General features: G+C 40.2%; 1 long non-coding RNA gene across 1 annotated transcript; it reads right to left on the minus strand.

The window, feature by feature from the left end:
* Positions 1-11772: 11772 nt before the first annotated feature.
* Positions 11773-14292, minus strand: LOC125779628 (uncharacterized). Its single transcript, XR_007423415.1, has 2 exons — positions 13707-14292; positions 11773-13641 (listed from the first exon to the last, which is right to left on the minus strand). It is a non-coding gene; the product is annotated as an uncharacterized LOC125779628 (long non-coding RNA).
* Between the last annotated feature and the right edge of the window lie 2742 nt (positions 14293-17034).

Below are 17034 nucleotides of genomic sequence, written 5' to 3' on the forward strand. Positions count from 1 at the left end.
CGACTTAATTACATGCAATACAATCAGTCGAAGTTGCGATCTGAAGAGTATATTCACTTAAGAGATGCAATGAATGGTGATGCGGATATTACAGATATTGGTCGACTATATTTTGACATCGACATACATTGGCAGTCCTAGACACATGCATGAGTACTCCCAGGATGCGATGAGTTACGTGCGCAATTATGGACGGCCGGATTTGTTTGTTACATTTACTTGCAATCCAAAATGGCCAGACATTACGAATCTATTGCATCCCGGTCAATCACCAAGCGATCGCCACGATGCTACAGCACGCGTGTTTAAACAAAAACTCAGATGTTTGATGGACTTTATTACGAAACAACGTGTATATGGCACTGTTCGATGCTGGATGTACTCATTGGAGTGGCAGAAGAGAGGTTTGCCCCACGCACACATTCTTCTTTGGATGGTGGAGAAAATTACACCTGACCAAATTGATGACATCATTTCCGCCGAAATTCCTGATGTTGAAATAGATCCAGAGTTGCACGAAGTGGTGATGGCCAATATAGTTCATGGGCCATGCGGAGAACACGATCCATCTTCGGTTTGTATGTCGGACAGTAAATGCAAAAAACGCTGTCCCCGTGCTTTTATTTCGGAAACTCAAACTGGAAACGACGGATACCCTCTCTATCGGCGTCGCTCACCCGCTGACAATGGCAGAACATTCATCACTCAATTGAAAGGAAAGAATTTCGTGGTTGATAACACATGGATCGTTCCATATTCGCCAATTTTGTCTAAGGCATTCAAAACACATATAAATGTTGAGTATTGCAGTTCAATAAAATCAATTAAGTATGTTTGCAAATATGTCACCAAAGGAAGCGATATGGCAGTTGTTGGCGTTGAACGAGATGAAATTAGCAAATTTCAAATCTGGAGAATATTTTCGTTTGCAATTCATGAACGCCATCCTACTGTTGTGCATCTGTCAGCTCATTTGGAGAATGGCCAGCGAGTTTATTTCAACGCAGAGAACATAGTACAGCGAACGGAAATACCGCCAGCAACCACTTTAACAAGTTTCTTTGCAACTTGCGCCAGTGATCCGTTCGCGAGAACATTGCTTTACTCGGAGATGCCTCGGTATTATACAAAGAATGCATCGTCTTTCCCCCGGCGCAACATAACCCTGGCGATTCATTTTTAAATTTGACTGCATTGCAATATTGACAAACTACTGACATCTGACCGATTTGAACAGATGCGATATATTGAATGTTTGGATCATATCGAAAACCTGCCCGTTCAATGTTTACAAAAGAAAGATTTGTAAAAATTTTGTTAAAGTTACACAATGAAATTAGGAAAAATCGTTCATATTCTATTAAAACCAATACCGGTGTAATTTTTGAAATGAAAAAAAAAATCTATTTTGGGCAGAACGAAGTTTGCCGGGTCAGCTAGTATATATATGTATATATATAAGTGAATATATATAAGGCCGGATTATTTGCGTTAAATCCGAAATGTTAGTTAACCGTATTAAACTAGTCAACGGAATAGTTACTAACGTTATGATATTGTCTACATTAAGCACCTAATTTTTACCTACATTCATACATATATGCATGACAAATTAAATTAAAGGAACTGAATACGCTCACTTTATTTTTGTAGGGTATATTGTTATGGATAGTATGCCTGATTGTTTTGTTCCATTTCCATTCTTCTTGTTTCCACCTGCTTGGCTTCTTGTGCGTGTTGTTGCAATTAGGTAAGAGTAGATAGCTCGATTTGCCCGCGCCCGGTTATTAGTTTTGGTTTTGTTTTTTTTCTTTTAACTTTCGCGCCGGAATAGTGCTTGTTTTTAATTTATGTCTTTTACTTTTAGTTTGGGAGTTTCGCGCCACGTTTGTTTTTGTTTGTTGGAACGAAATTAAGTTCCTTCTTGTTGTGCTCCGGTCTTTTGATTTGGTTGTTTTTTGTTTTTGGTTGTTATATACGTATTTATGTATATACAAGTATATTTTTTTCGTTTTGTTTTATTTATTAGTGTTATAGAAGCACTGTTTATGTCACCACACTTTTCTTCTGTTTGTTTTTTCTTTTTTAGATTTTAGATTTGTTTAAAATCCATTAGTGCCTTTCTATCCGGCTCGAAGGACCATGTTTAGGCGAGGGGCAAGAAAAACACTTTTTAAGTTTTCAATGCAATTTAATTTAATTAAAATGATTAATTTTGACAATTATCATTTAACAATAAATGTGTAGAATAAGTATATAAGTATATAAAGGCATTTGCTACAGCCAAGACCTTCTTCTTCTTTACTGGCGTAGACACCGCTTACGCGATTATAGCCGAGTCAACAACAGCGCGCCAGTCGTTTCTTCTCTTCGCTACGTGGCGCCAATTGGATATTCCAAGCGAAGCCAGGTCCTTCTACACTTGGTCCTTCCACCGGTGTGGAGGTCTTCCTCTTCCTTTGCTTCCCGCGGCGGGTACTGCGTCGAATACTTTCAGAGCTGGAGTGTTTTCATCCATCCGGACAACATGTGTCGTCCTATATCTCGTACAGCTCATCGTTCCATCGAATGCGATTTTCGCCGTGGCCAACGCGCAAAGGACCATACATTTTTCGCAGAACTTTTCTCTCGAAAACTCGCAACATCGACTAATCGATTGTTGTCATCGTCCAAGCCTCTGCACCATATAGCAGGACGGGAATTATGAGCGACTTATAGAGTTTGGTTTTTGTTCGTCGAGAGAGGACTTTACTTTTCAATTGCCTACTCAGTCCGAAGTAGCACCTGTTGGCAAGAGTAATCCTGCGTTGGATTTCCAGGCTGACATTGTTGGTGGTGTTTACGCTGGTTCCAAGATAGACGAAATTATCTACAACTTCAAAGTTATGACTGTCAACAGTGACGTGAGAGCCAAGTCGCGAGTGCCATGACTGTTTGTTTGATGACAGGAGATATTTCGTCTTGCCCTCGTTCACTGCCAGACCCATTTGCGTTTCTTCCTTGTTCAGTCTGGAGAAAGCAGAACTAACGGCGCGGGTGTTGAGACCGATGATATCAATATCATCGGCATACGCCAGCAGCTGTACACTCTTATAAAAGATTGTACCTGCTCGATTCAATTCTGCAGCTCTAATAATTTTCTCCAGCAGCAGATTGAAAAAGTCGCACGATAGGGAGTCGCCTTGTCTGAAACCTCGTTTGGTATCGAACGGCTCGGAGAGGTCCTTCCCGGTCCTGACGGAGCTTTTCGTGTTGCTCATCGTCAGTTTACACAGCCGTATTAGTTTTGCGGGGATACCAAATTCAGACATCGCGGCATAAAGGCAGCTCCTTTTCGTGCTGTCGAAAGCAGCTTTGAAATCGACGAATAGGTGGTGAGTGTCGATTCTCCTTTCACGGGTCTTTTCCAAGATTTGGCGCATGGTGAATATCTGGTCGGTTGTTGATTTACCAGGTCTAAAGCCACACTGATAAGGTCCAATCAGTTTGTTGACGGTGGGCTTTAATCTTTCACACAATACGCTCGATAGAACCTTGTACGCGATGTTGAGGAGGCTTATCCCACGGTAGTTGGCGCAGATTGTGGGGTCTCCTTTTTCATGGATTGGGCATAGCACACCTAAATTCCAAGCGTTGGGCATACTTTCATCCGACCATATTTTACAAAGAAGCTGATGCATGCTCCTTATCAGTTCTTCGCCGCCGTGTTTGAATGGCTCGGCCGGCAATCCATCGGCCCCTGCCGCTTTGTTGTTTTTCAGGCGGGCAATTGCTATTCGAACTTCTTTATGGTCGGGCAATGGAACGTCTGCTCCATCGTCATCGATTGGGGTATCCGGTTCGTCTTCTCCTGGTGTTGTGCGTTCACTGCCATTCAGCAGGCTGGAGAAGTGTTCCCTCCATAATTTAAGTATGCTCTGGGCATCGGTGGCTAGATCACCTTGGGGGGTTCTACAAGAGTATGCTCCGGTCTTGAAACCTTCTATAAGTCGCCGCATCTTTTCGTAGAATTTTCGAGCATTACCCCTGTCGGCCAGCTTATCAAGCTCTTCGTACTCACGCAGTCTCTTTCTTTTTCTGTCTACAAATGCGTCTCGCTTCCCTCTTAAACTCTCGGTATCTATCCCATCCCGCACGTGTTGTGGTCGACCGTAACGTTGCGAGGTAGGCAGCCTGTTTTCTCTCCGCTGCGACACGGCACTCCTCGTCGTACCAGCTGTTCTTTTGCACTTTCCGAAAACCAATGGTTTCGGTTGCAGCTGTACGTAAGGAGTTTGAAATTCCGTCCCACAGTTCCCTTATACCGAGTTGTTGACGAGTGCTCTCAGAGAGCAGGAGTGCAAGCCGAGTAGAAAATCGTTCGGCTGTCTGTTGTGATTGCAGCTTCTCGACGTCGAACCTTCCTTGTGTTTGTTGGCTTGTGTTTTTTGCTGCACAGAGGGGGATGCGAATTTTGGCTGCAACAATATAGTGGTCCGAGTCGATGTTAGGACCTCGGAGCGCACACACATCTAAAACACTGGAGACGTGTCTTCCGTCTATCACAACATGATCGATCTGGTTGGTGGTTTTTCGATCCGGAGACAGCCAGGTAGCTTGATGCATCTTCTTATGCTGGAATCTAGTACTACATATAACCATATTTCGGGCCCCGGCGAAGTCGATCAGCCTCAACCCATTTGGGGATGTTTCCTCGTGGGGGCTGAATTTACCGACCGTAGCACCAAAGATACCTTCTTTGCCCACCCTGGCGTTGAAGTCGCCAAGCACGATTTTGACATCGTGGCGGGGGCATCTCTCATAAGTGCGCTCCAAGCTCTCATAAATGGCATCTTTGGCCACATCGTCCTTCTCTTCCGTCGGGGCGTGGGCGCAAATCAGCGATATGTTGAAGAACCTCGCTTTGATGCGGATTGTGGCTAGATGTTCATTCTCTGGAGTGAATAATAGTACTCGGCGACGGAGTCTCTCTCCCACTACGAATCCCACACCAAACTTGCGCTCCTTTATATGGCCACTGTAGTAAATGCCACACGGACCTACTCGTCTCTGTCCTTGTCCCGTCCATCGCATTTCTTGGACGGCGGTGATGTCAGCCTTTATTTTCACGAGGACATCAACCAGCTGGGCAGCGGCACCTTCCCAATTAAGGGACCGGACATTCCAGGTGCATGCCCTCAATTCGTAGTCCTTATTTCGTTTGCCATGGCCGTCATCAAAAGGGGGGTCTCTCATCCGAGGCTGTTTATGCTTTTTCATTGGGGGTGTTTTTTTACGTGGCGGGTCCCAAACCCAGCACACAACCCTAAGTAGGGGATATTTCGCCTTCTCACTTTAGCTCGCCTTCAAACGGATGTTCTTAGGCTACCCAGAGGATACTTGGTCAAAGACCGGAAGTCGTGAGCTGCTTGAGTCATATGTAAAAGAATCGTTTCTGGCCACTCCCAAGTAAGTGGCGATCAGAGAACTTTCCTCACTTGCGTGAACTTCTACACATGATTCCATCCTCCTACAGCCAAGATACGATAGAATAAATGAAGGGTATCAGGTGGAAATTAGCCGATAAGCACTATCGCGTTCGAATTAATTGTTGAACGCCGCATGCAGGATTGATCCGATTTAATGTGTATAAACGATAGTTAATTACAGCGCGCGGGTTGGGTGTAGAAACAAAGAAAATTGATATGCGAAGTGTCTGTGACGAATGATTTGGACGAATTGTGAGGCGCCGACGAGGCGTAGTGTACTTGCGCAAGTTTTTTGATCGAATTGTATCCGCAATCCTTTTTCCCAGCCTTTTTCTTATGTGGGTTGATTGATGTGGATGTGTGTTGAGTTGTGTTGAGTGGTATCAGCTGTGGTGAATTGCGCTGTAGCATTAGGATGCGCTTTACCGGGTAGAGGGAGTGGATTCTTAACTCATTTAAACACATGCCAATAATAGATAATTATCATCCAACGATTATCCGAACGGACATGATGACCGTTCGTTACGAGCTCAAAACTAAAGCATAGATAAATTGATCAGAATCTCTTTTCTTGCTCTCTCGCTTGTCAGCTGGCAGGGCACCCTGATCTGTTTTCTGAGCTGGCAACAAAACACAATCAGAGTGCCGTCAACCAGCAGTTAGTGAAAAAGGCGGGATGCCAGAAGACCAGCGCCATAATTACTTGACGAAATTAGTGTGAAATGAAATTTCATTGAACTGTGCGAACATATTTTGGCAAAATAAATATTTATGTAAATTAATTAATGATTTTGTATATTAGAATTTATATATGTATGCATTTTCAATGTGTTTAATTTAGTGTTTTGTATAATTTATTAAATACCCAAGCTAATATTTTTCAGCAGTGGCATCATTGGCAAATGTTATAAAATGTTTTGACAGCTCTCTCTCGAACCAAAGAGTCTCGTATCAAGTTATCTATGACTAAAGGCCTAACTATAATGTGCATACGCTGCCGTATGTTACTGTCAAAAAATGAACGAAAAGCCTGTCAAATGCATAACGAACGGAGAGTAGACATTTGAATGACTATAATGTGCTTACATGCAGCAGAAGAAAGTGTCAATAAGCAATTTGTGTTTTGGTTTTGTTTCGTTTGGATTTTGCTAAAATTAACAGAAAATTAAAATATTTAAAAACAATTAAAATTCTTAATTCGGTTTTAGACGGAATACGCATATTGACAGAAATTAGTGAAATTACAAATTACACTGATTTTTTTACATACACGCGAATGACGCCACAAGTATATGGACTTTTGCTTTCTCTTGTTGAGCCCTTTTTAAAAAAGAATTCGTTGAGGTATGTCGATTAGCTTTGACATTACAGTAAGTTTGTTTATTTTAATATATTTTTATTATGTCTTATTCTTTTTTCTTTTTCTTAAAGATATTTATCACAAGGAACTTCGTTTCAATCGTTGGCATGGTCATTTCATCTGGGGAAGGAAACGGTTAGGCGCATTATTCTGGAGACAACTGAAGTCCTTTGGACGAAGTTAAGCGCTGTTTATGTATCTGAGCCTAATGAAGAAGATTTCAAGCAAATTTCTCAAGACTTCTGGGAACTGTGGAATATGCCCAACTGTGTTGGATCTATTGATGGGAAGCCTATCGCTATTCGATGCCCACCTAAAAGTGGTAGTCAATTTTTCTGCTACAAATTTTTTTTTCTATTGTGTTGTTAGCAGTATGAGATGCACGATATCGGTTTACCTATATAGATATTGGTGCATATGGAAGTCAGAATGATGGTGGTGAGGACTTTTATATTTGTGCATTTGTTTTTTTTTTAATTAATATTATTGTTTTTCTTTACATGTAAAGACATTTTTCAAGTGAGTCGATTGGGAAAGAGGTTGCTAAATCACAAACTTCCCATCCCTCCAGCGAAAAACTTACCACATTCGCAACTAAAAACTCCACACTTCTTCGTTGGTGATGCTGCCTTTCCTTTAGGGATAAATGCGCCCTGGGGGAATGCTACGAAATGAAAAAGAGGTGTTTAATAAAAGGTTATCAAGAGCTCGTCGCACAATTGAAAACTCTTTTGGAATACTAGTAGCGCGTTGGCGAGTTTTACTAACAACATTACATTTATTTCCGGAAAATGCAGAAAAAATTGTTTTGGCGTGCGCTGCCTTACATAATTTTATTATGTTTAATAATGAAAATGCATCTTCGTATATTGCAAGCGACTATGCTGATTGGGAGGACTCTAATGGTGATTTTCATGACGGTTTATGGCGTAGAGAAGTTGAAAGTACTCGCAATATCCCATCGATTATGCAATCTTCCAATTTGCATCAATAAGGTGGAAGAAGTTCTTTGGAAATTAGAAATAACTTATGCAGTTTTTTTAACACTTTTTAAAACATATTCTAAAATCACATATCTAACATCATTTCGAACTTGTTTATTTCTTTTTTAATAAAACTAAATGGGGTTTAATTAAATTCATTCGATTGTTTTTATTAAATTACTCAAAAGAGTTCAGGTACATGCATTTTATGCATCTTTTTATAATAAATATATTTGTTATAATAAATATAAAGTATACTAAAAAAATCAATGCTCCAAGCTTTTTAAAAAATAAGGAAATTAGGTTGAACCACAAGAACGTTTTTAATTTCATGTTTGCCTATTTTTGCGACGTAAGCGATATAATTCCAATACCATTTTTCCTTGTAAACCGTCTTTGACCGACACTGGCAGGTCTTGCATCAGACACAAAACCGTCGTCATAAAGGCCTCATCAGTTTCATATCTTTCAGCCGGCGCCGCCATCTGCTTTTCTAAGTTCTCCATTGTTGCGCCAAGTTTCTGGTACAGACTTTCTAAGTTGAGACTTTTATTTTTTTCCGAGGTGGCGATGGCGATTTCATTAAAACTATCATTCAATGATGACTCCAAGACCGAGTGTGTATTTGGTTCTGCATTATCACGAGTGCTGTACAATGAAAAAGTTATATTTAAAAACATTAAAATTTATACAAAGTACCTACCGACGCGGTATGACGGAGTCTTTTAGAAACATCAAGGGTTTTAAGAAACGCCATTCCTCTAAGTAGCTCATTCCGCTACCTGATGGAGCTTCTAATCTCCTTGCAGAAGCGCTCCCGGAGTAGGTTCCATCTATGTTTGCATTCTAAATCTTTCAATTGAAACAAACATAAAATATATATAATACAAAAATATATATTTCTATAACAGTGTTAATACATACCACTTTTGCCGCATAGTTCTGCGATTGCTTTCCACGCCTTTTCTTTATTTATACGATTAAAATAAAGCGCATCTCTTTTGTCGTACAAACATTTATTTTTTTCAACACTTTCTATTAAAGTTTGGATAAAACATTCGTCGTCCTCCATATTCAAATTTAAAATCGGTTGACAAAACACTCTTCTTTCTTTTTGTTTTCAAATTCAATATGGTGTATCAGTTGACAAAAAGCGAAACAGCTGATTCCATACGGAAAATGCGATGAGTTTCGCATTTTTCTTAAGCAAATGACATTTCATAAAACTTAACGAAACTTGATGTTAAGTACATTATAGTTGCAACATACAATTTGTGTGCATTCGGGCAGTTGCTTACGCTGGCTTAAGCTAGCGTATGCACATTATAGTCAGGCCTTAAACCAGGAATCAGAGATAAAGAGATGCCCAGCTCACTGGAAGTGAGAGAGCAATTGCTAAACGTCAAAACCTACTGAACTTTGACAGCTAATCGAGTTCAGTAGGTTTTGACGTTTATCAATTGGAAATGAGCGATGGCCAGATTGAAATCTTACTAAAAAATATGTAAACGGAGGAATTTGTTGCATCGTTCAGACCACTTATAAAAATGTTAAACAATAGGGGTATTCTCTTGCTCTTGCAAGATTGCAGATTGCAAAAATACTACACCGAAATATACAAAGGCACGAGAGCACCCATTGCAGAATCTAGTGATATATGAGCGACTGATTCAGTCAATTTATTGTAAATGACTATTGTGCATGGCTATTGTGAATTGGCGCACCTTCTGCATGCATTTTTAACAAAAAAATTGTAACAAAACTTTATAATTTAAATAGAAATTATAAAATCTAATTAAAATTTACCTTTTTCAACAATTTAACGACGTAATATGTCTTTATGTAAAATGGCAACTACAACAGGGTTGCAATTTTATTTTTGCGTGACATTGCACGCTAATATACATGGGTTTTGGTCTGACATATTTCACAGCCATTGCAAATATTTTTTTTTTTTCATAAGGGTTTCCGAAATATTCTACTGCTAAAACGGCCAAAAGCCTTAAAAAAGGTAATACTATGTTCGGAGCGACATTGTTCTCGATGAGTTTTCACTGACAACTATCAATACGGGGACTCTCTTGCTCTTGCAAGATGACACAAAATGCAAAAATCTGTACCGAAATATGCAAGGCCAAGGGAGCACCCATTGCAGAATCTAGTGATATATGACGGCACGAAAATAAACATGGGTTTTGGTCTGACATATTTTACAGCCATTGCAAATAAATTTTTACGTGTGTTTGTTGTGCCGTTGCACCAAATTATGCAATTGGTGCACCGTGCAAGGGGCTTGCAAGAACAAGAGAATCCCCTTAACAGTAAGCAGCTGTATTTGTATATGGAATGTAAACAAATACCAAGTAACAATTTAGGTCCGGCAAAATATGTCTTCCAAAAAATTCGATTAAACTAGAGCAGCCACCGATTTTAATGAGTGGAATGTAAGTTTTCAAGTAGTTTTCAGCGAAAACTGTGTAAGCGTTTAACAGATTTTACATGGACGAAAACACAAGTTTTCGTGCGAAAGCCAGTTTGCCCGCAAACGTTCAAATTAAGTCGTCAAACATCAGTTTAGTTAGAGATAAAGAGATGTTGTTGTTGCTAAACGTCAAAACCACCTAAACTTTGACAGTTGATCGAGTTCAGGAGGTTTTGACGTTTAGCAATTAGAAACGAGCGATGGCCAGATTGAAATCTTACCAAAAAAATATATAAACGGAGGGCTTTGTTGCATCGTACAAAACCACTTTTAAAATATGTAAAACAATGAAAATTAAATAAATTTGTGAAATTTAAAGTGAATTGGCGCACCTTCTGCATGCATTTTTAACAAAAAAATTGTAACAAAACTTTATAATTTAAATAGAAATTATAAAATCTAATTAAAATTTACCTTTTTCAACAATTTAACGACGTAATATGTCTTTATGTAAAATGGCAACTACAACAGGGTTGCAATTTTATTTTTGCGTGACATTGCACGCTAATATACATGGGTTTTGGTCTGACATATTTCACAGCCATTGCAAATATTTTTCTGCGTGTGTTTGTTGTTGTGCCGTTGTAAATCTGCAATGCTTGCACCGTGCACCGGGTTTTGCAAGAGCAAGAGAATACCCCTAATGAAAATTAAATAAATTTGTGAAATTTAAAGGTATTTGATGAAACGTCTTGTAATTTGAAGCATCATAGTATTATTTTCAACAGAAAATGATTAAAAAGATTAATGATTAACAGCAAACAAGCGTAAATTCTTTTATTGGGTATTGAAAGGTCAAAAATCAGTTGTTCTAATATACTTTAAAATGATTCAAATAGTTTCTCCATATAATAAATAACCACTAAATAGTAATTTTTAATAGTACTAAATGTTGGGTATTGGGCTGATTAATGCCCAAAAATTCTTATTTTGTTCGATCTGGCCATAATGGGAAATGTTATAAAATACGCTAATTTTGAAGCGCTCTCACATTAGCCTCCTGCCAGGAATAAAGGGATGTTCGACTTATTCCAGTGTGAGAGCACCTCAAAATAAGCGTTTTTTATAACATTTTCCATTATGGCCAGATCGAACAAAATAAGAACTTTTGGGCATTTTAAATTAAAACACCCAATATTTAGTACGAATAAAAATACTATGTAGTGGTTATTTATTATATGGAGAAACTATTTAAAACTTTTTAAAGTATATTAGAAGAACCGAATTTTGACCTTTCAATACTCAATAAAGGATTTAAGCTTGTTAGCTCTCAACGTTTCATCAAATACCTTTAAATTTCACAAATTTATTTAATTTTCATTGTTTTACATATTTTAAAAGTGGTTTTGTACGATGCAACAAAGCCCTCCGTTTATATATTTTTTTGGTAAGATTTCAATCTGGCCATCGCTCGTTTCTAATTGCTAAACGTCAAAACCTCCTGAACTCGATCAACTGTCAAAGTTTAGGTGGTTTTGACGTTTAGCAACAACAACATCTCTTTATCTCTAACTAAACTGATGTTTGACGACTTAATTTGAACGTTTGCGGGCAAACTGGCTTTCGCACGAAAACTTGTGTTTTCGTCCATGTAAAATCTGTTAAACGCTTACACAGTTTTCGCTGAAAACTACTTGAAAACTTACATTCCACTCATTAAAATCGGTGGCTGCTCTAGTTTAATCGAATTTTTTGGAAGACATATTTTGCCGGACCTAAATTGTTACTTGGTATTTGTTTACATTCCATATACAAATACAGCTGCTTACTGTTAAGGGGATTCTCTTGTTCTTGCAAGCCCCTTGCACGGTGCACCAATTGCATAATTTGGTGCAACGGCACAACAAACACACGTAAAAATTTATTTGCAATGGCTGTAAAATATGTCAGACCAAAACCCATGTTTATTTTCGTGCCGTCATATATCACTAGATTCTGCAATGGGTGCTCCCTTGGCCTTGCATATTTCGGTACAGATTTTTGCATTTTGTGTCATCTTGCAAGAGCAAGAGAGTCCCCGTATTGATAGTTGTCAGTGAAAACTCATCGAGAACAATGTCGCTCCGAACATAGTATTACCTTTTTTAAGGCTTTTGGCCGTTTTAGCAGTAGAATATTTCGGAAACCCTTATGAACTGCCTGGCCTTTTGCCCTGAGTCTCCCTCATTCTATGGCATTCTTACCATGTGATTCTGTTCTGTAATACTGTCTCAAGTCTCTAAATTTGAGATTTTAAGTTCAGTTTATTTACATTTCATTATTCAGAGATGTTTTTACACTTGAATGAAAATAATTATGTCGATAACAAATATTAAATTTTTTTTAACATAGTCAAAAAATATAATTATCAATAAAAATATAAATATATGTTCACCTTGTTTTATAATATTTAGGAAATCTATGTAAAATTTATTTATTTTTAACCTTTTCGTGTTTGAGCTGCTTACAACATATTGTTGCGAATTTACTGCTTGCTAGTTTACTTTGCTAGGTTCGTATCTCTGGATTGACGAATAAAACCAAAAACTGTTCAATTCAACAACTCTTTATTTTACAACTCGTCTACACTATAACAGTTTACTCTTAGCACTGATTGATTACGTTGGTGCTGCCACGGCTTATATAGCCACGCACTTCTCGCTGATGCCGACGTGTCCTTCTAAAATATTGCGTCTGGAAATTACAAGACCATAATGCTATACGGCGCCAAATGCAGCTAAGCAGACAGCCGCGGCGCCAGACTCAGCAATTGTTTAAGTAGACAAGCAGACAGCCGTGGCGCCAGATGTCTACAACAAGACAAATGCTATCCCATATACCTACAGCTATTGTTCATAATAAGGGATGCATATAGCAATACAAATACAACTTAATACTACTTTTGTAACAATATAAAAAACGACAATCGATTAATATCTATGATGATCTCTATTCAGTATATTCATAATGGCAGACAATGGTTCTTTTTAGTTTTGTGACTGTTTAGTGAATAGTAATTAGTCACAAATTGAGACTTTACCTCAAAATGTCTCAAATAGAGACTAGAGACTGGTTACAGAATCCCGCTATTAATGTAATTTCTGTCATTTTATAAGCTTTCGCTTGCGTATGAATGGATGAAAATAATAGGATTTGTTACTTGTAGGTTTCTACAATGGAGCTGACAGTAGTAGCAAGAGCAAGGGTTATGGGAAAAATGTAATATTGTTATTGTTTTGAAGTTATACCTATACCTGCGTTTTGTGTACATTTTACTTCCTTCTGAGTATGACATATACATATTTATGTTTAAATAATATACTTTAATGCTGCAGCTGCTCCTGAGCTGTTCTTTCATATTTTGAAATCCTAAAAATGAATGAAATTATTAGATATGTATGCACCAAAGTTAATAGATTTGCAAAATTACTCACATTTCTTGGTTATCCATTTCTCTATTTTGTCTTGCTTGTTTTTGTAAAACAGCTGGTTGAAAGCAAAGTGCTTTTCACCTCATGTGTTGAGTTTTTTATGCTTTTTTCTTGTGAGGTTTCACCAAGAATAACTTCAGGAAGTAAGCAACAAGTCACTAACACGTTTGCTGAAAGATAAGACGGGTATCAGCAGGGTACGTCTGGATACATCGGAATTATATTCATTCACTTAATTGGCATTTATGTTGTCAATAAATACAATTATTTATTTACACAGGACGAAAATACTTTCTATTATTCTATTCATTTCAGTAAAAATATTTTGCACTCAAATGGCAAGCCTTTAAATTGGCCATACAGGATACACATGTGCGTTCGATCTGTATGAAATCGGTTCGCCATTCACACATACAAATCCTTTTTGCGTTCGTTCTTCGAAAAGTGAATATGTGCGCAAAGCAAGCGGAAATAGTTCGGCCGCGATCTTTCCTATTCGGGGACACGAGAAAAATCAGATTTTGTGTGCACAGAGCGCCATACGCGACATACATGTGTACACACCGATCGTAAAAAATCAAAAATTTTCGCGAACATGGATTGGTATGCGCACAAGCCCATACCCGAGTAAATCGCAAACATACCGATCGAAAGCACATGTATGTCGTATACGAATTCTGTGAATAGTAAGCACCTTGCCGTGGTGCAGGGCTTAAGTCGCAAGGCATACTCGGCACCCGCCAACCGGTGTGGGTGGTGTTGATTGGGCACTGCCCAGGCAGGATGTCGGGTGCCGCATACGTGTTATGTTATGCAACTCCCGTGCCCATTGGATGATTTGCAGGCAGGAAGTAAATTTGGCTGTATTCCAACGGAGCCTTCCTAACACCGTTCCCCTTAACACACATAGACCCGACAACTCACCTCGTTGAGCCAAGGGTTGTACGAACAAGAAGGACAACAAAAACGGTAGTCATGAGAACCTACAAGCCGAAGGCTACGGATAAGGAAGGCGAGAAGATGCAGGTAGACGAGGATGCCACTCGTACCAGCACCAGTTTGACCGAGCAGGTTGTAACGAAGGCCACAGCGGAACTCCCAGCGGTGAACACGAAAAGGGGTGTTACCCTCTACGCAAGGGCTTCTAGAGGGACTTCAGGACCTAGCTGGTATTGCGAGAGACGGGGCAGATGAGGACCAGTTACGCATTGAACCAAACCTATAATGCTCGCAGGTGTGGAGGTTGTCCAGGTGAACCTTCATCACGCGGTTTCAACATCCGCTGTAATTGCGAGCAGGTTCTCGGCGGATAACCTGAGCATCCTGTTAATACAGGAGCCATCGGTCCACAGATGAGAGATCAGGGGCTTCATCTTGGACTGCAACAAGGCAAAGAGTGGGAGACCCGAGCTTGTATAGTAGTACGGAGGAATATTGATTACTTTTGTATTTCACAATTGCTAACACAGGACCTGGTCGCTGAGGAGGGTGTCGTCAGATCCTTCACTATCAGACCACAGGATCTTGAGATTCAAGCTAGGGGTGAAGGTCATGCAAATCCCCCCCAAACGTATTCCCAAAAACACACCCTGGTTAACAACAAGTTAAATCTGAAAGGGGAAGGGAATCTAGTCAGAGGTACAACGGCCTTGGAACTGGAGAGCAGGCTATCTGCTCTGAACCAGGGCGTGAGAAGCGCGTTTCACTTCAGCTGGCCCCTAAAAACAATCACCAAAAGACGCAACTGTCCCTGGTGGTCAAAAGAACTCGGGTCAAAAGTACGTAAGCTTTTCAACAGAGCCAAACGTACTGAGAACTGGGAGGAATATAGAAGCAACCTAACTGTTAATAAGGAGATTAGGTTTGCAAAACAGGAGAGTTTTAAAAAATCCTTGCGAAAAGGGCCTATTCTAGACAAAAGGTAGCAAGACTGAACAAAGCTCTGGTTAGGGGGAAGACGAACACAATTCTAGCGATTAAAAAATGTGACGGTATTTATACGACCAATGCCGAGGAGAGAGCTACGGCACTATTGCGAGCGCATTTCGGGAGATAGTTGAGTAAGACCACAGTCTACCTGTCGCAGAGCATAAGCCATCTCGCTTAGATTGAATAGTCGCAAGAAAACTGCTCACCGCGGACTCAGTCTGGTGGGCGATGGCCTCGTTCGTGAAATTCAAGCACCAGGGAGCGGACGGCATCTTTCCGACACTTCTGCAACAAGGAGAGCAGGTTCTACTGCCAAACCCTGTTCAGCTGATGAGAGATAGCCAGCGCTGGCGTATATCCCTGAACCATGGAGGACAGCAAAGGTGATCTTTATACCGAAAGTGGGAAGGAAGGACTACTCACTGGCTAAATCCTTTAGACCGATTAGTCTAACTTCCTTCCTACTAAAGAGTATGGGAAAGATCTTTGACCACGAAATAAGGTCGAAGGTTTTGATAACGTCACCTCTGCACGAGAGTCAGCATGCTTACAGAGCAGGCAGATCGACCAACACTGCTCTGTACCAGCTAACCTTAGAGATACAGAGTTCGCTGGAAACTGGGGAGTTGACGTTATGCGCCTTCTAGGTGCCCTTGACAACACGTCTCACAAGAGCGTGGAAAGGGCACTGGAGGAAGGGAATGTGATGGCTCCAGTGAGCAGATGGATAGAGGTCGTACTGGGCACCATAATAACTGAGACCACAGTAGGAGATACCAGTATTCGTCTCGGCACTACAAGGGACTGCCGCCAGGAAAAAGTTCTATTCCCCGTGCTGTGGAGCATCGTCGTGGACGAACTACATGTGTTGCTAACTAACAATGGAATCCGCTGCCAAGGATATGCGGACGACATTGTTATCTTAGCCAGAGGAAAAATTCAGGGCACTTTCTGCGATATCGTAGAAAGGGGACTAGGCCTGCCCGAGGGGTTGTGCAGTAGCGTCGGACTAAACATCAACCTCTTGAAAACGACCATCGTCCCATTTACGAGGCGCAGGTCTCATCCTGGTCTCAGAAACCGAACACTCGGGGGCAGAGGGATACAGATGATCAATATGGTCAATTACCTGGGTCTCACGATGGATTCCACCCTGCGATGGAAGCATTATGTTGACCTGACCATGATGGTCAAGGCCACAAAGGCACTGAGGGTGTGCAATCGACTGGCTGGTAAATCCTGGTGGTGTAAACCAAGGATTATCAGATGGTTGTACACCATGGTAGTGCGATCAATTATCACTTATGGAGCGGTGGCTTGGGCTCCGAAAGCATCGCAGATTTCGGTAGAACTTCAACTATCGAAGCTGCAGAGACTCGCCTGTGTCTGTATGACGGGAGCT

The sequence above is a fragment of the Bactrocera dorsalis genome, chromosome 6 (genome assembly GCF_023373825.1).
Source record: "Bactrocera dorsalis isolate Fly_Bdor chromosome 6, ASM2337382v1, whole genome shotgun sequence".
In the NCBI taxonomy this organism is placed as follows: Eukaryota; Metazoa; Arthropoda; class Insecta; order Diptera; family Tephritidae; genus Bactrocera; species Bactrocera dorsalis.